The following is a 17,550-nucleotide window of genomic DNA, read 5'->3' as shown; positions in this document are numbered from 1 at the left end:
CCTCCATATAAATTGGAAGTGGAAGCAGCTAAATATTCAATTCTGAACTTCAATTTCTACTCACAGTTGTATATTCCTTTTCAGAAAAGTTTCCCCCAAATTGACTAAGCTTTAGGGCTCGCATACCTAGATGTCCCCTGAATGAAGTAAAACACTGTATTCAGATTATAATTTTTAAATTGCCCATCAATACATGAGTGGATTAATAAAATGTGGTATGTGTATACCATGGAGTACTATTCACCTTTAAGAAACAATGGTGATATAGCACCTCTTGTATTTTCCTGGATAGAGCTGGAACTCATTCTACTAAGTGAAGTATCTCAAGAATGGAAAAACAATCACCACATGTACTCATCAGCAAATTGGTATTAACAGATCAACACCTAAGTGGACATATAGGAATAACATTTATTGGGTGTCGGGCAGGTAGGAGGGGGGAGGAGGGGATGGGTATATACAAACATAATGAGTGACATGTGCAACGTTTGGGGGATGGTCATGCTTGAAGCTCTGACTCAGGGGGTGGGGGGGCATGGGCAATATATGTAACCTTAACATTTGTACCCCCATAATATGCTGAAATAAAAAAATAATAATAACGATGCAAAAAAAAAGGAGATAGCAAAATAGACATCAGATGAATCCTACATGGGATCTACATTAAACATTTTTTTTCTCTCCACCATCTTTTGCCTTCTCTTCTGCCACCTTCTATCCCTTTCTTTACTCAAGAGACAGAAATAGAAATAAGACTAAGAGTTCATAACAACAGAATAGGCTCAGAAAGCAAGGAAGAAGCGATGCTAGAGGCAAGGAATTTGTGTGGACTTTGGAGCTATATTTATACTTGATCGTATAAGTTAAGTCTCTAGAAAATGTAGGTGTTGAAGTTAAATTCACATATTAAATTTTACCATATTTCATTTTGAAATATAAAGATGGCAAGAAGGGAGAAGGTGTAGGCACCACACAGGGAGTATGGTAGTAAAAAGGGGTGGGGAGAGATAGGTAGGGTTGTGGTAAAGGAGCAAAATAAGAAGGAAACTTCATTAAAAAGTCCTACCCCAAACCCACATCACTGTAGCTAATTCTTTTCTCTCTTATCTCCCAGCTTGGAGAATTTGCTTAATGTTATAGCCAGCCCTGCTCAACATGTTCCTTCATTTCCACACTTTCCCTCCTCCATCTGCACCCCACCCGAAACAGGACTGAAAATCAGTTTAGAGATCTCTTTAGCTCTCCCTGACAGGCCCAGGCTGCATACTGAATATTTCCATCTTACTGCTTTTTAAAGGCTTTTGGATTACATTAACGGCGGATGAGGGTTCATAGTATATACTAAATTCTACTCGATTTTGAATTCCATCAGCCCAAAGCCCTGTGCGTTTTTATTGTGTTAATAATTCTTCCCTCCAGTATAAATAATTCCTCTGTTTTTAACAAATCTTTGCAGCAGGTCTGCAGCATCATAAGCTTTAGATATCCTCTGATATCATTTTGAAATCTTCTGAGCTATGAATGGTCCCTGGCAGCTCTCTGCCAAGCAATCGTTTTAACTCTGACAATCTTTGGATAGCTGAAGCCACACAGATCAAAATAAGAATATGGGACATCCTTAGTTATCCCAGCAAATCCTACAGGGGAAGTCAGTGTCATATCCTGAGGCACCACCATGGATTAGTAGTTTTTTTTTTTTTTTTTCTTTTTTCAGCTGAGAGTGTTGAGAAAGAGCCATTCACATTGGGGCAATCTCTCGAATGTATTTTAACACTTTGATCTATTTCTCTGCCCTATGGTAGTTTAGATACGCTCTCTAATTCTGCTCGCAGTCGAAGAGTTTTGTTACTTAAAATTTTCTCTGGAATTGAAATACCAAGACTAAGATGAATCTATTCATACTAGCAGCTTGAACCTTTCTTGTAAGGAGTCAGCGTGACAGTAAATGGCCCTGTTTCCATGAAAGGCAATCTATAGAGAATGTGTCAAAAGCACAAATGAGTTGTCTTATTTTGCTTTTTATCAAAACATTGCAGAGTTTTAAACATATTAGAAGTTATCTGCTAGATTACAGTGAACATACCCTGTCGTGGGTATTTGCTGTCTTTTTGGCAACACTTCCCTTTTCATTCTGGTCATAGGTATCTGGATTTTCTTTTAAAAGAATTATCTATCTTCTCTAGGAACAAGTGTCATTCACTCTAGGGCATCGCGACATCTGAGTTTGAGTTTTGAGTCAATGGATGGAAGAATGAAAAACAAAAACCTTTTGGAGAAGTTCCTTGTCATCGGCAGCATGTTGATAAACTGTCACCAACTTCTGCCATCCAACTTCCCTGACCTGTGCCTCTTCCCCACCCTGCCAAGCCTGGTTCTCTCCAGTTCTATCACTGATCATGGTGCTATCTCATATACTTCTAATGAATTCCCTTGTGGTTAAATTATCCAGGGGGTGTTGTATTGTTTGCAATCAAAGAAACCCAACTCATACAAATGTGCTAAGTTAGTTAGATGGTTGATGATTTTAAGAGTAATTAGCTACTTCATAATATACTTCTGCTTTCATAACAATACAAACATTTATAATAATATCTAACGTTCTCGAAAAGAACTGTTGAAGTCAATACTTTGTGAGACTGCAACAACATGTAAAAGATTTAGTCATGAAACAATCTCAAGCAGCAACAGCAATCTTCTTTGCAGAGAAAATGATGGATCAGTAAAGCAGTGCAATTCTGGCGTCCCTAAATCCAGATGGGTTTGGAACTGGGATTGCAGACTGAAATATCTGCAGGAAATGAGCAATGATGCAAATGGATGAGTCATCTGGGATACTTCTCATTCTTCCATAAAGAAGTATAATCGAGCCGATTTTTCTTCTTCAACCTCTTCAGTTTCTCTTTTATGTTTCCACCTCTGATAGAGACATGTGCTCAAAGACATATTGCTCAACCAAGGAAAACACCAGTGCCAGTGCAATGAAAAATAGCAACTGCAAATCGCCACCAGTCTCAGGAAAACAATAGGAATCGGCAGGACTCAGAACTGGAGAACATATTCTCTTTAAATGGGGCAACACCCCTGGGCGCTGGCCAATCACTGCTTGGCAGAAAGGCTTGTTTGTTCAGTATTGCTGTATCTTATGAGTTTTACAAAGTAGTCAGAAATATTAATGATCTTGTTCAATGTACTATAACCTCTTTATTATATATTGGCAATTAATTTGATTAAAAATATATTGGGTAAGCTTAGGAAAACAAATGTACATTCTGCTCATGGCCTATAGGAGAAGCTGGGCTGTGATATTTGATATAAACTTGAGGCATATAAAAAACTTATTAAGCACACCATTTCAGCAAAGCATTTTTTTTCTTAACAAATCAAACTCATAAGGCAGAACAGGCTACCTCAGTCACGGAGTAATTTCCCAGGGGCAGCCCAGCAAGTGATGGAGGATAGGCAGAGAGGGAAAACTTTCGTGTTCTTGGCAGCTCAAAAGGGCATACTGATACACTTTGCTAGGCCAAAAAGACAAGTCATACCTGGTTTGGTAAGTGGTTCAGTCATCCTGTTATATGCAGAAATAGATTAAAGAAAATTCAATACTGATATTTGAAACTTATGCAGTTTAGTCATCTCAGATCTAAACTTGGAATGCCCAAAGGTGAAAACAGAATATTGTGTCCACATCAAGTCATTTTTAGACTATTGCATTTTGCTACATGTGTTATATAGAAAAACGAACCACTGTTTTACTACCGAGCATCTTCAAACTTAGAAGAGAGTAAGATTGGCATCACTGTCCAGATCCATTAGTCAAACTACAGTAGCTTTAGACAGGTCGTTTCCGAAATATGTCAATCTCATTTATACTCAACAGCAACAACAGACATTGGGCATTTTTATGCAGTAACAGGAGGTTTCCAAATACTAAGGGAGAAAGTGGTTATTGATACACACCAATTTTAGGAAAACAATTGAAAATAGGGGTTGAAATGACAAAATAATATTTATAATCTAATGATTATAGAAAAGAAAAAAAGTTTGTTTATGGTATAGATTAAAATCAGTGAAGGGGTTGTTTCTTTGTTCCTTGCTGATTTGTTTGAGTTTTTGTAGATTCTGGTTATTAGCCGTTTATCAGATGTATAGCTTGTGAATATTTTCTCCCATTCTGTAGGTTGTCTATTTACTCTATTGATTATTTCCTTAGCTGTGCAGAAGTTTAATTTAATCAAGTCCCATTTATTTATTTTTGTTATTGCTGTCATTACCATTGGGATCTTCTTCAGAAATCCTTTGCCTAGGCCAATATCTAGGCAAATCCTTTGCCTAGGCCACATGAAGAGTTTTTCCAACATTAAAAAGTGAGCAAAAGACACAAACAGAACCTTTTCAAAAGAACATAGACAAATGGCCAATAAACATATGAAAAAAATGATCAACATCACTAATTACCAGGGAAATGCTAATTAAAACCATAATGAAATATCACCTTCCCCCAGTTAGAATGGCCTTTATAAAAAGTCTGAAAACAATAGATGCTGGCATGGATGCAGAGAAAAAGGAATACTTATCTATACAGTATATACTTATATATATACTGTTGGTGGAACTAACTGCAAATTAGTACAACCTCTATAGAAAACAATATGGATATTCCTCAAAGAACTAAAAGTAAACCTACCATTTGATCCAGCAATTTCATTACTGGGTATTTGCCCAAGTGAAAATAATTCATTTTATCATAGAGATACCTGCAATTGAATGTTTGTTGCAGCACAATTCACAATTGCAAAGATGTAGAATCAATCCAAGTGCCCATCAATTCATGAATAGGTTAATAAAGTGTGGTATATGTACACCATGGAGTATTACTCAGCCATAAAAAATAATTAATACCTTTTGCAAAAATCTGGATGGAACTGGATACCATTCTCCTAAGTATGGCAAGAATGGAAAACAAACACGACATATACTCACTATTAAATCAGAACAAACCAACGAGCACACATGTGTACAGAGGGAAGTAAAACTTAGTGGAAATCAAGCAATGGGGGAGAGGGGATGTGTGAAAACTTACCTAACAGGTACAATGAACACTATCTAGGTGACAGGCACACTTATAACCCTTACTCAAGCATAACACAATTGATACATGTAACCAAAGACATTTTACCTCCGTAATATTTTGAAATAATAATAATAATTTTAAAAAATCAATGAAGGAACAAAAGATACAGCAAGAAATCAAGCAGTATGCTAAACATGGATCGTCCCCAAAAATATACCGCATAAGTCTAAATGTATCTAAGAAAGTAGAAGAATCTACTGATTCTTGGAAAATTATGGTTCCAATAAATATCACCATAGTATTTATTACTTTTATTAATTTTAAGTAGTCAGTTTCTTGTACCTCAGGCATCCTACATATTGACATTTACAATAAATATAATTAGTTTGGATTCTGGAAATGTATAACCAAGAAATGGAAGAATTTTCTAACTTGACTTTCCCTGCCCACCAATGCACTAAAGTGCTATAATATGTATATTAAAAATGATGTGTGTCCAATATGTTTTTAATCTGGATTGATCTTACTTTCCCAGGCTTCTATTATTAAGGTAAAATATGACATCTCTAAGAGAGTAAATCCTATTTCTTATCCATATAGAAAAATTATATTATAGTTATTTATTTGAGCATGGAATGGTAATGTAGCAGGTATTATGTTCATTATGTCATTTAAATTTTAATTCTCACATCAAAATATCAGCTAAATCAGGACATATCACTTTTGCTTTTACATTTGAGGAAATTGTAATACAAAGAATTTAAATAATTGGCTCAATATCACACATTTTATAGGTAGAGCAGCCAGAATTTTAAGTCTGCCAAATTCCAAATTGTGCATTTTTCACTCACCTATACTGACCTAGGGCAGAATGAGTGAGAGTTGATTGATGAAAGGGGAATTGTTGTTCTAAATATGCTAGTTAGTGTTTAAACATTATGATAGCACAAGGCTAGGGAAGGCAGGCCACAGGATATATAAAAGGATTTCCCTTTCTAGAAGTGCATGCCAGGGACTTAAGAGCAGGAAGGACTTTCTGTGCATACTTCCATCTCTACCTTCTAAGTGCACAACATAGTGGTCTTGGACCAGAAGCATTATGGTGAACACGCACTGATCCAACATCAGGGCCACCAATTGTGAGGAGTTTGGGGGTACCACGATAATAATTTACTAGTGGCTTTCGAATATCTAGAAAAGAAGGTCCTAGGGGTGGCAATCTGGATAAGAAAGGGGAGCTAGGGAACTTGTCTTGAATCTCAGCTTGCATAACACAACACTGGTTTGTGTTAAATGTGGAGTCATTTAAGGGCTAATGGAAATCAAGACAAGCTAGGATGCTCCAGAGTCCACTCCAGGGACCTAAAAGGAAGAGCAGTAGGTGGAGAGAATCCCAGGACAGGGAGGAAAGGGTGACAGCTGCACCAGGACTTGGAGAGGGCTTTCAGATGAGCAGTAATGAGCGCAGATTGACCTTGGAAGAGGGATAAAGAGGATATTGTGAGGGGAAGAGGCAGGATCTGACCAAGCCCAGACAGACACAGGGTTGGCATTGTCTCCAGGGATGGTGTGAAGGAAGACCAGCAAGGAGGCCAGGGTTGCCTGTTGGGGGGAAGCAAACCAGTGGAGGGTGCCGCAGAGTCCCCCAGTCTGACGAGGACTGTGGTAGACATAGATGGCTGCCCATGGAGTGCGGAGAAATCGGAGTGATGCTGAGGCAAGGAGGCAACTAATTGCATTTTGGCAACATGTAGATCAGTTCCGAGTGGATAAAGCAATACCGTGGAAAATATGTGGTCTCTCTTTTTCTTAATGGGGTTTGAAACAAAGAGGACAAGGTAATCTTCTTGTCTTCTTCATATCTCATTTTCTTCACAGAATCTATCCTCTTTCCACATAAACATTCAAAAATAAATCAATAATAAAAATATCTCAGATTTTTCTACCCCCTCATTGTCTGTCCAAGAGATGAAGCCTATTCTCTCTAGGTTAAAATTCTTTTTAAGGGGACTATTTTACGGAGAATTTGAAACCAGTTTGGAGCTGGGTTACCCAGGAAGAGAGCAGCTCTGGGGACTCCCTCCATTTGCATGCCACCCTGCTCAGCGTTAGGAGAATCCAGCTCCACTCTTTACACCTTCCCCAGGAAGTGTCTTTATTCCCGCTGACAGCAGGATTAATGGCTGTGCTCAGAAGAAAACCAACTGTCAAAAAGTGTTTACTTCCTGTAGTTGTCCTCCCTTTCTTTGTGCTGTGTAAGCATTTTTTTGTTGTTGTTCCTGGTTTAGACGGTGTGTTGTTCAGGGCTCTTCATGGCGGCCCACGGAACCTGCTAGTTTAAGCAGAAAGGGATTAATACAGGTGTGTAGGTGGCTCACAGAATCATGGGAGGACCGAGGAAACAGATTCCAGGCTGAGCCTCCAGAAATACCCACCATGTCCACACTGCGTAATGGGCCCACAGATGCTGCACTAGAAACCACTGCTACAACTAGCAAGACCAGAACCATCGTTCCTATTTTTTTTCTTCAATTATTTTTTATTCTGGTAAAATATACATAACATAGAACTTACCATTTTTACGTGTACAGGTCAATGGCATCAAGCACATTCATGCTGTTATGCAGCCATCACTACCACACATCTCCAGAACCTTCTTCAGCTTCCCAAACTGCAACTCTGGCCCCATTAAACACTAACTCCCCATGCCCATCCCCCCAGCCCCTGCCAACCCCCACTCTACTTTCTGTCTCCATGAATTTGACTATTCCAGGTACCTCCTGTAAGTGGGATCATATAGTATATTTGTATTTTTGTGACTGGCTTATGTCACTGAGCATAATGTCTTCAAGGTTCAGCCATGTTGTAGCACGTGTCAGAACTCCCTTCCCTTAACAGGCTGAAGGCTATTTCACTGTATGTATGCACCACATTTTGTTTATCTCTTCATCTGTATTTATCCATTTGTTTTGGATTAGTAAAGTTGATTGCTTATATTCTTGCTCTCTCTCCCAACAACCACCCTAGTAGTAATCATAGCTAGTGTTCATTGACAAAATTCTATTGAATGGAGAAATCGTATATTAAGAGGTCTAAGGGAGAGGGAGAAATCATTTTTCTAATCTCTTAGCTTAATGCAGCCATGTGGCTAGACACCTGTGGCCTTTTCAGCATCTGGGCATGTTCTGAGACTATCACGTCTTCTTATAGCCTTTACAGTCTCATTAAGCACACGGGTCATGGTCAAACTAAACCCAGGTAACTGGTGTGGGGCATCAGAGCTGATGGATTACGGGGAGGCCTGAGTAAATCTGTCCATGGTGAGAATTGGGGAGGCTGTAGTTGAGTGATGACAGCCACAGCCTTTGCTCATATCCTCATACCTGTAGCTTCTTTGGGCATCTACAGAAAGTGCAGGCAACAGTTCAATAGACCTTCTGGAATCTGTGACTCAATAGCAGGAGCCACAGTCTTTTATTCAGCCTCATGCAGTGGAGACCACCAGCCATCTAACACCTTGGTGTTTCTCTAGCAGAGGATTTTTACATATATTAGCAACAATTCTGACTTCAATTATTTCCTGCCAGTATAAAACTGTAGACCCATTTTTTTCCTTCTACACAGATTTCTAAATGACTGAGTAATGCAGAATTTCCTAGTATATACACAAGTGAGAACCATCCTATCCTTGCAGCAGTGGGTAGATAAAAAAGGGAGAGATGATCATGTTGGGTAAAGCTTAGAAATAAGGTAACTTAAAATGGTTTTAATAAGATGTTTGGAGACAATGTGTGAGTTTTATTTACTGGGCTGCCTCTGTCCCCTTCTCTGTGAATAATTAAGAGTTGACAGTTTGTGGAACTCCACAGCCTCTCCTATGGTGAACTGTGTTCACCTGGGGTGACAAGTTACTGAGAAAAGAACAGACTATCAATAATAGTTTTATATTTTTAAAACAATAATTTCCTCTCACTCCAGACAGAAGCAACATGCTGTGAAAAATTATACATCATGTAGCAGCAGCTGAGAAGTCAACATATATCACTATCAATGCTGCCTCTATAAAAGCCAAAAAAATTACCATATCTAACAATAATTTTTACTTTAACAGAAAGAAAAGGGACACAGAAAGAAACCAACTTATTCTTATAAATGGTTGGTTTAACACACAATGAACAAATTGATGTGTAAATTGGCTTTGATGAATGATTGTGTTAAATGTGGTTATTTATTATGAGTTCCATTATATAAATTGGTTGCAAAATTATAACAAATGTTCTTTATTAATCTTACCTTCTCCATGGCTAGAGAATGACTCAATGCAATTATCTTTCATGGACTTCTGCACCATTAGTGCTAATATGCTGAGGAGGGCATACTAGTTCTGATAAGACACAGAGAATAGAAGAAACATGTTTTTTCTTTGCTTCTGACATGGGAGTATGATATTTCTCTTACAGTGTCCTTCATCTCCAATGAAATCCCTTAAGTTGTTAGTTTGGGATATTTTTTGCAGTCACAGCCACCATAGGTGTAAGAAATATCTTACATATTACGTTTTTCATGGTATGACATTTGAAATTTAGGCAGATGGCATAGATCCTATTCTTGAGGAACTTAACAGTTTAACCAAGATGGCCTAGGTGCTTTCAGGCCACATTTGGCTGCCTCACAGGGGTTTCAAATATTTGCTCTATGGAGCAGTGGCAGATTGCAGAACTGTCTTAATGTTTTCCTCTTCAGCATGGGATATAAATAACTGGAAGATAGTATCTTTCTGAAAAAGGAAAGGAAATATTTCTTCTAAGAACACTCTCATGACCTGACTTTCAACCAGGTAAAGAGCTGCCTGAGCAGATGACCTAGAGAATAGATAACTTACAGCCACCACTTACTCATCAGGGGCCACTTTTTGTAGTCATGAGTTGCTTAGCTCCCTGCTTCTCATTGTCTTCTCCCCTGTGGACACGTTCTTGTCTTTTAAGCTCTCCTTACATCCATAAGAGGGCAAAAACCAAAAAAGAAGAAAAATAATTCATTTTGTTGACTGTGTATCTCTGACTAATGACTGATGATGGGGTTAAACGGTGTGGGTGGGACAGTGTTTATAAATCATCACTGTGTAAAAGAATATAACAAACATAGCAGTGCAGATTTGTAGTCTGGAGAAGTCACAGGCCAATGGTATAGATGCATTTTTCATTATTGAATATCAAACGCCACTGATTTGTGAGCTCCTGAGCTAGTTACTGGGTGTTCGAGGTGGGTGGGGGAGAGAGAAAGTGTATTTGCACAAGAAACACTAACCAGCATCCTGACACCCCAAAACTTGCTTTACTTGATGCCAATTGTTCATCACTCATATGGATACTTATACAGTTTATCAGTTAGGAGGTAGTTCAGCAATGAAAGAGAATATCTGAAATGACAGTAAATCAAACAAGTCAGGAGTTTTTTGTTTTGTTTTTTTCACTATCAGGTGAATATCTGTTTAGGTAAATCAGTACTTATATGTGGCTCCTTTTATCTTGCTGTATTATCAGGCATGGCTTCTTTTCCAAAATCCAATTCATGGTGCAAGACAGTTGCATCAGCTCCAACTCTCATGTCTGCATTTGAGTCAGCAGAATAAGGAGAAGTGAGGAGAAGGGTATGTTCCCTCCTATTAAGGACATTTGCTGGAAGTTGCATAGACAACTTCCACATACATATAATTAGCCAGATCTAGCCATAAGAGAGGCCAGAAAATGAAGTCTTGATTCCAACTTGTCACATGCCCAGCTAAATATTGTATATTCTGGGACTTTCAGTTTCTGCTCAGGATGTATAATGCTATAAAAAGCATCACTTCCATACTTACAGCAACAATTACAACAACAGCAGCATCAGCAAAACACCAAATAATCTGAAAATGTACAACTTTTCAGAGAAGTGATGAGTACCAACTAACCTAAAATGTAAGGAAAGTCAGGCACACCCAATAAGAGTTAGATCATGAGCACTTGCTTACCTGTGTTAGACATTATTTGTCACAGGTAAGAAAATTGAGCTTAATTTTTAAATGAATTGCTAAAGTACAACTGTGGGCTGAGAAGAGAATATAGAGCCCCAGAGGGCACCAACACAAAATTTCACTCATCACAGACTTTTCTGCAGAGGACCAGGTGATCACACAAAAGATGAGCAAGAGTTCTGAAGATGTGTCCCTTACAATGCAGGCCTAGAATAGTGAGGGGACCAGGGAGAAAGCACAGCTCACTCTCCCATCTCTTCTGTGAACAAAAGCCTTAAAACTGCTGGAGGGAGAGCAACACAACCCGATGCTCTTAGTGCACTCATGAAAACTCAATGGGAAGGATACGACAGGAACAAAATCCTATACTCCTGAGAGGTGGTAGAAAACCTGTTGGGTCCAGACCTACAGTTGAGAGTGGGACAAAATTATTGAGAAAGACCTAATCCCAAGATTCAGGGAAACAATGTCAGCTAACGACTGAGACTTAAGCAAAATGATGGAGAATGCCCTGACTCCCACCCCAATTCTTTCCCCATTGGGTTAGGAAGCATCGAGTAACCAGTAACAGTGGCCTACTGCCTGAGGAGGAGCCAGAGCATGCAGAGAGAACCTCCGGGAGCAATAGTGCAAAGAGAAGGACCAAAACTGAGGGTGGAGCAGACACGTCCTATTTGAGGAAAACCCCCTGTAGCAAACCAGCACAGGTGCTGAAAAGAAGGTATTAAGCAGGTGAAGCCTTTGGAAGATGATTAAACCATGAGTGTAAAGCCCCAATGAATGAGATTAGTGTTCCTATAAAAGTGGCCAGAGGGATTTCCTATGACCCTTTCATCAAGCGAGGACAGAATGAAAAGATGCCATCTATGATAAAGCCAGCCCTCATGAGAAATCAAATCTGCTGATAACTTGATCTTGGACATCCTAGCTTCCAGAATTGTAAGAAATAAATTTCTATTGTTTATGAGCTAAAAAAAAAAAAAGAAAAGAAGAAGAAGGTAACCTTAGATGATTTGGAGCCTATGATGTACTGAGAGTAATCATGGAAACACTCAAAAGTCCGGTTGAACTCTGAATAAGAACGACTCAACCACCCCCAACACACACACACACACCACTAAGCCTAAAAGAAAAATGATGTGTCTATTTCTAGAGCTCAAAATCTCCTACCTCAGATTCTACTGTTTTATACAAGATGACAAGCTCTTGCTTTCAACAAAAAACATTGAGGCTTTCAAAAAAATAAATAAATAAAAACAACTCACTGTCAAGAGACAAAGCCATCAGTAGATCCAGACTCAGATATGATGCAGATGTTGGAAATATCCAATAGGGAATTTAAAAGTAAGTATGAATATGAAAAAGGCTTTCAAGGAAAAGTTGGACACCATGAAAGATCAAGTCAGTAATTGAGCAGAGATAAAGTATAAGAAAGAAACAGAAATATTAGATAGGGAAAGCACAGTAACAATGACAAAGTATGCCTTCAATAAGTTTATCAGCAGATTTGACATACCTGAAGAAAGAAACAGTAAACTTGAAGATAAGTCAATATAAATTACCCAAATTAAAACACAAATAGAAAAATGGAGAGAGGGAGAGAGAAATTAAAAAACAAAGATAAAAATGGAGTAGAGGGAAGAGAGAGAGAACACAAGAGTATAGAAAATATTTAAAGAAATACTGGCTGAGGATTTTCCAAAATTAAAGACATGCACGAAATGATAAGATCCAAGAAGTTTATCTAGGAGCATGTAAGTACAAAAACAAACTCATAAGCAAACAAGCAAAAAACAAAAACAAACAAACAAAAACACCTAGGCATATCATATGAAAACTGTTGAAAATCAAAGACGGGGGGAAAAAAGATAAGAATTATAGGTTTCTCATGAGAAACTATTCAAACCAGAAAGAAATGGAGCTATATGTTTTAAGCGTTGAAAAGAAAAGAAAAATCTTTCAACCCAGAATTCTATATCCAGTTAAAATACCTTTCAAATACAAAGGAGAAATAAAGACTTTTTCAAACAAATGAAAAAAATGAAAAGATTAATAGGAAGAAGAACAGCATTAAAAGAAATATTAAAGGAAGTTTCTCAAGCAGAAGAAATATGCTATCTGACATAACTTAGATGTATACAAAGAAATGAAGTCCACTGGAAATAAATGTAGTTAAATATAAAATTTTTAAAATTTTTAAAATTTTTAAAATTTTTAAAATTTTTAAAATTTTTAGTTGATCATCAAAAATAATTGAATGTCTGAAGCAAAAATAATAGTAATGCATTGTATGTTTATAGCATATGCAAAATTAAAATATATGATAATAATAGCACAAAAATAGGAGAAATTAGGAAAATATTATTGTAAAGTCCTTACACTACTGTGAAGTGGCAATATATTAATTGATGTATACTATAAATTCTAAGGCAACCACTAAAATACTTAAAAAGGGTATAAACAATAAAGCTAATAATTGTGATAAAATGAGATACTCAGAAACATTAAAAGGAAGGCAGAAAGATGAAAAATAAAAAAAAACAGACAGATGGAGACTTTAATCCAAACATATCAATAATTGCATTAAATATAAATTATCTATAAAAACTAATTAAAAGGCAAAAATTGTTGGATTGGATTTGTAAAATTGTTGGATTGCATAAAAGAATAAATTTCAATTATGTGCTACCTACAGTTAATCAACTTAATCATAAAAACAGATAGGCTAAAAGTAAAAAATGGAAAAAGATACACCATGAAGCTACTAATCAAAAGAAAGTTAAAGTAGTTGTATTAATATTAGCAGAGTAAGAAATATTACCCAGGATAAAAGCTACATTACATGATGATGAATGGGTAGGTTCTTTAAGGAGAATTGAATAGTTAGGCACCTAACAACAAAACTACAAAATACATGAAGCAAAGTCTAATAGAACTGAAAAAAAATGTCTAAAAGTATAGCTGGATACTTCAACACTTTTCTCTCAGCACTTGATAGAGCAAGTAGAAAGAAAATCAGTAAAGATATAAAAAACTTGAAGAATGCTATCAACTAACTTCACCTATTTGACATTTCTAGAGTATTCCCACCCAATTGCAGCAGAATACACATTCTCTTCAAGTGTACATGAAACATTCCCCAAATTAAGTCATATTCTGTATAGGAAGACAAATACCAACAAATTTTAAAGAATTGAAATTATCTGAAGTATGTTTTCAGACCCATAACAGAATTAAACTAGAAATCAATAAGAAAAAGCTACCTAGAAAATCACCAAATACGTGAAGATTAAGTGACTCACTTCTAAATATTAGGTATTGTGTTTTTATTGAAAGAGAGAAAATGAGGTATTGTGAAATAAGCAGGCTCTTCTAGACACAGACATATGAACACAGTGCTTATGCTGACAGTGATTTCAGGTTAGGTCACTGAAATAAGTGTTTAAAGCAGTTCTTATTGATCGAATGCCCAAGTCCTCCCAAATTCGTATGTTGAAGCTCTAACCGCCAATGTGGTGATGTTTGGAGGTGGGAGGCCTTTGGGAGGTATTGTAAGTAGGTGTAGATGAGGTCATAAGGTAGGGCCCTCATGGTGGGATTCATATCCTTATAAGAGGGGGAAAAACCAGAGCTCTTTCTTCCCCTACCATATGAGGACACAGTGAGAATGAAGCTGTCTACAAGCCAGAAAGAAGGGCTTGGATAAGCATGGAGTTGGCATGCACCTTGATCTTAGACTCCCCAGCCTCCATAACTTTGAGAAATAAATACCTGCTGTTTAACCCAGACAGTCTATGGTATTTTATTACAGCAGCCAGAGCTGATAAAGAAAGCAGTGCATATTACTAAATTGGAAAAAGTCACCACCTTAATTTTTTTCAGTCTACCAAATCATGTTTATCCTTTGACCAAGATACTGGACTTCTTAACCTCGCTTCGCTCTTTCTGCTCATTGTCTCCTCTGATGAGATTGTAGCTCCTTAACCTCTGTATCCACTCCTCTTCTGCCTTCCCATAGTGCTCTTTTGGGAGAGCAATTAAAATATCAAGCTGATGCAATAGCTAGCTACTCCAGTAACATCACCTGGAGAATGATCTCTGCTATCTCTTACTATCAAAAATAGTAGAACAGACTATTAGAATACTCTAGAACAGTAGAAATAGCTGGTAAAACAGACAAGGCAATATGAGCTCCTTTCCATTTGCTGCGTGAGGCTAGTGATGCCGTATGATACATATGTGGGAGGCTCAATGACATGCACCAAGCTCAATCTATCATTAAGCATGTAAGCTCTGCATGTTTCTTTCATCCATCCACCAAGCCTTTCACCATCTGATTTGTTATTCTACTCCTGCCCAAATCCTTGCATAGTCAACCTCAGTAATTTTTATTCTCTTGTGTTTACAAGTGCAATAGCATATGTACACTTTTATCTTTAGTCTCTAAATATCTTGGCAATCAAGACATGTCCTTCCTCTGAATGAACCAGTTTTGTTTAATTATACTGAATCACTAGATTCTATTTTTAATAAGGAAATACATTAGGTACAATATACCTCAATACGCTTGAGCACATAATTATAAATTTCCATTATAAAACCTTTAACCAACTTCATTTCATTCCTTTTTTAATATAAGATTTGAGCATGCTCCAGCATGCTACATTTTCTTTGCAATTGATATTGCCTATTATTTTTTTTATTATTTAAGTAATATCTTTCCTTACTATTAGATGGTAAGTTCTATAAGGGCATGGATAATCACTTGTTTTTGCTCATTTTATCCCCAGCACCTTTCTGACAATTGGCTCAATAAATATTTGTTGCATGAGTGAATAAATGAATGAATAAATGTAGATTATGTCCCAAAGAGGTTGTTTTACACACACACATGCACACATACACACACACTCACCCACACCTATTCATATGGCAGCCTCAGACTTCTTTGTTAATAGACACAAACCGGCCTTTTTCCAGCAGTGTTTGACATGGTTATCGCACTGTATTCATCAGATATGCCATGCTTTTTAGCCTGGGGGCATACTTACAAGCGATGCAGCAAAAAGGCCATCCCTGCCATGATAGTTTATTGCAAAAGAGAGGGAATAAAATAAAGCAAGCGTCTAGTGCTACACATACACAAACCAATAAACAAACAAAAGGTCTAAGCTGCGATGACATCGTTGTGACAGCAGTGTCTTGAAGAAACTGTGCCGGTTCTAACTCCTGTCAGAAGCAATGAATGCCTAGTATGTGTGTATTGTAATGGAACTGGAAAGAAACTGCCAGTCCTTTCAAACTGTCAACATGCAAATGGTAGATGAATCTTCCCAAAGGTGAGCACTGTCAGTACACAAATTCTCTTTTTTAGTCAGGGTCGTGGCTTTCTGTGCCATTATGCTATTATCACCAAAGGACAATCACTAAAACATCACATTATCAAAACTGTGTATTTTAAAAGGCATTCAGAGTTGTGAGGATAGCAGGGTAGAAGGAAGTTTGTTCACGATATACATAACCAGGTTCTGATAGTCATGGAAGATCCTTATTTTAGCTTTCCTGTGTCTTGGGAGAGAGGCACTCAGAAAGGAAAACCTCCCTGCTCCTTTGGCCACTCCTCACCATCCATCGTAAGATCCCATCTACTTCAGCATTTTCCTTAGTGTCCAGAAAAAAACCCATGCCAAAGGGGTAAAGAGAGGGCAAGGGAGGTCAATAGCATCTGCTATGTTGGATTCAGCTAAGATTTCCCCATACAAGAGATCTGATTTCAGCCTGAACTGCAGCCTTGAGCCAAGGCTGGTCTACCCCCAGAGAGTGGTGACAAAGGGTCACTCTGCAGAGTATAAGAGGTGGCAGGTTGTGACGTGTCATCCAAACCTTCTCCATGTTAGGGTGTAGAGAAAACATTTCTTGGCCAAATACCTAACCATTCTCTTCTGTGAGATAGGACTGTGCAGTGAGATGGTATCAGGCAAACCCTAAAATTTCCCTTCTCTATTGACATTTTACAGAGAAATAACAGTCACAGAATGTGGGATAGCGGAGTAGCTAGGGAAGCAAAGGAAAGAGCTTAATTGGTTATGAGTGTGGTCAAGAAAGACACAGCTATCTTTTATTTCTTGTTGTACCCCAAAGATAGGAGATAAAACTCCACACAAATCAGTCCTTCTCCCTCACAAGATGACCTCTCTGAGACAAATACAGGTATGAACCGGAATTGCCAATGTTTGGGTGGGGAGGGGGAGGTAGTATCATCACAGAAGATGCTTATTCTGCACATGATATAGACAGGTCTGACTTGCTCTTTATTTTTGTTGGCATTTTATGATGAACTTCACTGTGGCAATGGAAAGGATAAAACTGATCCCTGAGCAGTGACAGCCAATGGCCCATTTATTTCCAGTGTCCGTATTTTCCAGAGCTCCAGTGGAAACATGGTAATCTTAATACCTGTCTG

The sequence above is a fragment of the Microcebus murinus genome, chromosome 11 (genome assembly GCF_040939455.1).
Source record: "Microcebus murinus isolate Inina chromosome 11, M.murinus_Inina_mat1.0, whole genome shotgun sequence".
Lineage (NCBI taxonomy): Eukaryota > Metazoa > Chordata > Mammalia > Primates > Cheirogaleidae > Microcebus > Microcebus murinus.
The sequence above is the reverse complement of the archived record's forward strand: the minus strand, read 5'-3'. Positions refer to the sequence as shown.